Source organism: Lytechinus variegatus, chromosome 6 (genome assembly GCF_018143015.1).
Source record: "Lytechinus variegatus isolate NC3 chromosome 6, Lvar_3.0, whole genome shotgun sequence".
NCBI classification, from domain to species: Eukaryota; Metazoa; Echinodermata; class Echinoidea; order Temnopleuroida; family Toxopneustidae; genus Lytechinus; species Lytechinus variegatus.
The window spans coordinates 45,170,856-45,175,566 of NC_054745.1; the positions used below are offsets into that span (position 1 = coordinate 45,170,856).

The window sequence follows — 4,711 nt, forward strand, 5'->3', positions numbered from 1 at the left end:
AAATATCCCAAATATATTGTTTTTTTCATTCAGTTTTTTCTTCAGATCCAGCTGGCACAAGAAAGGTAATGGTTATGCTTACCTCGGGTTAAAATGTAAGCTTGGGTTGCAAAATTTTTACAGAATGTTCAAATTTATATTTTTATTCAAATAACTGAAAATGAAAATAAGTATGAGAAATTAACCGCACGGTCAGTTTGTTTCCCCCGTTTTTCATTGACAAAGCGTGAATAATAAGCATTTCCGCGCAAACCGATTTCTGTGAGATTTATTAAAATGGACAGTGCTCACTCAAGTGAAGCATTCTGTCAAAAAAAATGCTTTCATTTGAAAGATGAGACCAAAACCCAAGAACATATTATCTGAACAGATTACCCTAGGTTGTTTCCTTTTCAATTCCAAGAACTTTATCAATGAAAGTGTTAACTTGTTATCGATACGTACTGTATAAGTGAGAGAATAAATAAAAACGGAGCTAACAAAACTTCAGTTCGTGAGAACAATGTTCAGGGTAGGAGGGGTATGAAACAATCCACATCGAGGCTTACGCACAGTCACATATCAAACTGCCTATGATTACTCGAAGCGTAAAGAATATGATTGCATATATACATGTATATAAACCAAGAAAGCTTCAACGAGCACACGCACAAAAAAATCGATCAACATTATAGATTAAAGTGATTTGTTAACATTGGTTTGACTTTTAAAAAATCTGAGCTAGAAGGTCACACTTGTCACCTGTGTCTGTGATATGTTACAAAAATGAAGCCCAGAAAAAAATTGTGTTCGAAAATAATTATTTAGTGCTTGAAAAATTGAAATATAAAGTGACCGGAAACACCACCTTAATTTTATCCCATACACTTATGTGTACTATCGAGGCGTCTATAAGACGCCTATTTACAAAATCAGGGTTTGCCTTATAGTTTTAGCTTTTCATTCTCAATAATGGTTGTTTTCAGGGTTTATTAGTTCTAATACATGCACTTGTACACATGTTTCATCTTGGTTTGAGAATTTTTTAAATCGGCTGCTCACAAAGTTAAACAATACCTTTAAAGGTATTTTGAAAATCAAAATTTGACAATATTTTGTGAAAACGGGTAATCCTATATATACAGTTAATGGTATGTGCGTGAGCAATATGTCTCCCAGTAACAAATTAAGAAAATATGATCTTACATATTGAATCAAATGTCAATCCTATTTTCTCACTTTTATGGAAAAAAGGTCTTGAGACGGTTGGGAGACTCATATTAACAAAGCCAAAATTGTAAAGAAAGGTTCCTTAAAAATAGCAAAAAAAATACATTTTTACAATTCCCAATTTTCATTGTAACATTTGTCTGACATTATTGTTCCTATTCTTCAATTCATATCATTTTCAGCCTGGAGCGCACCTTCATCTTTCTGCTGCATCAGCAACCATGTCATCTTCGGTGAATATTTGATGAACAAGAAAGCGCTTACCACAACAGGTAATATGTCAAATTGTGAAAAGCAAAAGTTGTCTTATTCTATCACAGCAATCAGAAATATTTTTTTCTTGTGATTTATCTCATCGTTAATTTAAACATTTTGTGATTAAGAAAGAGAATTGTTCATAATAGGGCATTTGCCAACGTAAGGAAAAAAAGTCGTTTCTATGACTTATTATTTTTCTCTGCTTCTCTCTCCCCTTTTCTCTCTATCTCTCTCTAAGTTTTTCATCCTTCTCTCCCTTTCTCCCTAGATGGTTTAATTGTCTTTTCCTTGCTCTCCATACCCTCACTCTCATTGATTCTTTCTTTTTTATTTCTTTAACCGCTACTCTGTCTCCCTCCCTCCATCTCTATCCCACCCCCCCCCCCCTTTATTCAAATCACCCCTATTTATCTGTGTGCATTCTCTTTCCTCCACTCTAACTCTCCCTCTTTATAAATCTTTACCACCAAATCTGCCCCCCTCTCTCTCTCTCTCTCTGTCTTTCTCTATCTATCTATCTATCTTCCCTTTTTATATATTGTTTTGTCTTCCATTTTCATCAGTTCACTACTCTGATCATCATGGCGGCTAACTTCACCCCAGACCAACAATGTGAAGGAAATGAGTGTCAATCAATCATAGATGTGACGTACTACGTGGAGGAGAAGAAGAGACTCTGTGATGACTGCGCCTCTAAAGAAGGATGCATTGCAAGAGTTAAAAGAGGTGTACCAAATATTTATTGTGAAGAACATGATGAAAAGGTAAAATTATATTGTAAATATCATGGCGTTCCATTGTGTTATTCATGCGCTATGATCAAACACCGGCATCCTTGCGAGCGACAAGACATAAATGAAGCAATAAAAGACAGTGGGGCGATGCTAACAGTTCTAAAAGAAAGAGCGAGGAACAAATTAAAAGAAGGTCGTCTTTATGAAGATGAAATTGACCAATGCACGAAAGACACAGACACCCATCTGCAAGCTTTGAAAGATGAAGTTAATTCCATAATCAATGAGGCAATCGACATAGATAAAGTCAAGGAGAAGATGGATGCTGACAAAATCAACCAACGTTTTGATGATCAGAATCAAGTACTTCAAGAAGAGATTATGAAGATTAATGAGAAGATTCGAGAGAACAATGAAGAGAGAGATAAACAACTTGAATTAATCCATACAAATGCACAGATTAGACAAAGACACATGAGGTGGTTTCAGACCGCCTCGAAGTTCGCCAGTTCCAGGTATTCTCTGATCGGGAAATTTACCCCGATCAGAAAATACCAGGTATTTTGGTAATGTGAAAGCAAACTACGCGTAATCTCCCCGAAAGAAAATACCCGCTAAATAGTAGGTACTTGGCGAAATTACGAGAACTTTCGTGGGGATTTTTCCAAGGTCGCAGGTATTTTGGCGATGTGAAAGCAAATTACGGGAACTTTTATCCCAGCGTGTCGTTGGGCGCGGCGGCGTGGGTGGCTGCTGGGCTAGTGATTTTGAATCTCCCGCCTTGCCTGCTTATCAGACCACACTGCGCATGCTCGTAACTTCGGGAACTTATCCCGAAGGATGTGTTTCGGGGCGGTGTGAATGCAGGAATAATTAACGGGTATTTTTTAGCCTTAAAAAGTTCTCATAATTTAACGGGGATTCTTGTGATCGAGGCGGTTTGAAACCGCCTATGGTCAATAAGAAGATTGGTCTTCATAGAGACATTGATAACATTGTTAAAGAAAAGGATAGGAAATTCAGAGAGTTGATGAAATCATTGCAGGATTACACAAAAACAATAGAGAATGCAATACAGACCATAGATACAGTACTAGAAGACGATAAAAACATTGTTAAAGACGGTCATAGTGTGAACATGTCAGTGAGTGATAAACTAAAGAAACCACTAAATAAGAATGATGTGAAACAAATCACTGATAGAATATCAGGTGTGAGGTTTGTAAAGGGTGTTGGGAGAGAGAAGTATGATGGTAGGATTGGTGGGTATGATGGCGAGTGGATGCTTAGTGATACAATCAGTGTCAAAGATAAAATCGAATTCCCATGTATTGTTGGTTGCATAGATGAATGTAATGTGATCATCACAGACATGGTGTCAGATAGCGTGCATACATACATGTTAGATATAAACACTAAACACATCCAGAGAGTGATAACAGGTACTGATACATCAGGGGTAATCTCCTGTGCATTACTGAATGATGACAAGATAGTATGTGGTAGATTCTGTAAAGGTTGTACAGGGGACAGTTTGACTGGATGCATCAGTGTGTATGACAGACAATGGGAGCACATTGGCGGCGTTATGATACCAAGAAATTCAACAGACGATACGCCATGGGTGGATATAGCTGTTGACCGTGATGGGATGATCATCGCTGCTGAAGGGAATCAGTCTAAGATATACGCCATCAACCCAGCTGATAGTAAGATCGTGAATACCATCAAATGTAAACAGAATGTAGTGATGCAAGGTGTGCTGTCATCAGGTCACATCATCGCTCAACCTTACCTTGTTGATAAGAGAGTACTAATCATAGACAGACAGGGTGGTCAAAGGGAAATCCCCCATAGTGATGTCATCTTGAATGTCAGTGTTGATCCTATAACAGACGATCTCTACGTTGTGACATCAGATGATGAGTACAAGACGTGTATGATTGATTAGGTGATGAGAGGGAGTGAAGTGAAGATGAGAAGAGTGACGTCATTTCCTCTACCAGCTAGACTGACTGGTGAGGATGATAGGTTGCGTTACCTTTTATTGTCTCGTGTAATGATCTCATCATCAGGCAAGATGATTGCTTGTGATGGAGATAGTATTCTCGTATTCGAAAAGAGATTCAAGTTCTAAACGAAACGTCGGGGATAAATTAATTATTGTATTCACTATGATGACTATGAGACACATTAACAAGGAAAAACCTTCCTTTTAGACAATGAAAAACATTTTATAAAAACGTATGCCTACTTTAACTCTGCCTCTTTATTCAACTCTAATTTCCCGTTTTGGCAAATTACTATTTTAATAAGGCCTGCATGATAAGTTTCAGAGTATTTTATGAATTTGGAAGTATGCATTACATTTTTTTTATATTTTTTTTTCTATAAAACGAAATTAAAATTTGAATGTCCAGCAGTGTTGATTGTGTTGCGATTTTCATGATTGTTGATATACTAAACACAATAGATCTGATGTTAAAAGGAACTGATAGTATACAATTAAT

The 4,711-nt window shown here is 36.9% G+C and overlaps 1 pseudogene; it reads left to right on the plus strand.

The window, feature by feature from the left end:
* The first annotated feature begins 2,048 nt into the window (after positions 1-2,048).
* On the plus strand, positions 2,049-4,338 carry LOC121417900 (annotated as a pseudogene).
* Positions 4,339-4,711: the final 373 nt, after the last annotated feature.